The following is a 972-nucleotide window of genomic DNA, read 5'->3' as shown; positions in this document are numbered from 1 at the left end:
GCTGTTCAAAGAGTTCAGATGTTAAATTCCTGATAGATCATCTCCTTCAACTGCGGCGCTTTTCTGACAGAAAACAAGACAAAAGTTGCACTATTGAAGGCTAAGAGGGGCGTGTATTGTAGAATTTACTGTATGAAAAAAAAAATATTATCGAGTATTATTCTGCTTTATACCTGCTGGAAGCTGACCCACGTCAGCTTTCTTTTATTTGGTCACGAGAGCAATTTTTGTTGAAACTAACCTAGCAGTTAAAGAGAAACAAATATACACTCATGTATTTATTAAAGTTTTATTAACAAACGGGCTCTAAAGGGAAGTGGAACCGGTTGAGTGTTTTAAAGCAACATTTCACATGTTTGAGGAAGTTTTCAGAAAGACGGTCAAATTAGGAAGCACCAGCAGAGCTTTTTAAAGCTTTTATTTGTTAGTGCTATGAAAAAAAACTTTACAAATTGTTGAATTGATGGATTTGATTCTGGAACAAGAGATTGAGACTCTTCTTTGAGGTTCAGTGAGGTCAGGATTCTTCCAAAACCATCTGATGATGATGTTTAACATTTGTGTCCTCCACCTTTAAAGTCCCACTCTGATCATCTTTTATTTTATTGTGATTAATGGCCCGGTGTTATCGTGCACTTATTTCTAACTTGTATAATTTTGACAAAATCTATTTTTATGGAGAGTAAAATATTGAAAGTTATTTAAGTTTTTAGTTGATTTATTCTGGAATAATATTCCTGTCTGTTTATTATTCATAATTATGTTTAAAACTTATGATCTTAAAGTTTTAAAAAATGGCATTCTGGTAGCTTTTTGGATTATTTTGGCATTTTCTAAGATTTTTTAGGGTGTTTTGGACTTTAGCTAATATTTCAGCTACATATTAGCTGTTTTGGCGAATGTAGGCCTTTTTTCTGTTTTTTTTTTGTGGCTATTTTTGAGTTTAGCTAAAATTTCAGCTACATGCTAGCT

The sequence above is a fragment of the Oryzias melastigma genome, linkage group LG11, assembly GCF_002922805.2.
Source record: "Oryzias melastigma strain HK-1 linkage group LG11, ASM292280v2, whole genome shotgun sequence".
NCBI lineage: Eukaryota > Metazoa > Chordata > Actinopteri > Beloniformes > Adrianichthyidae > Oryzias > Oryzias melastigma.
The sequence above is the reverse complement of the archived record's forward strand: the minus strand, read 5'-3'. Positions refer to the sequence as shown.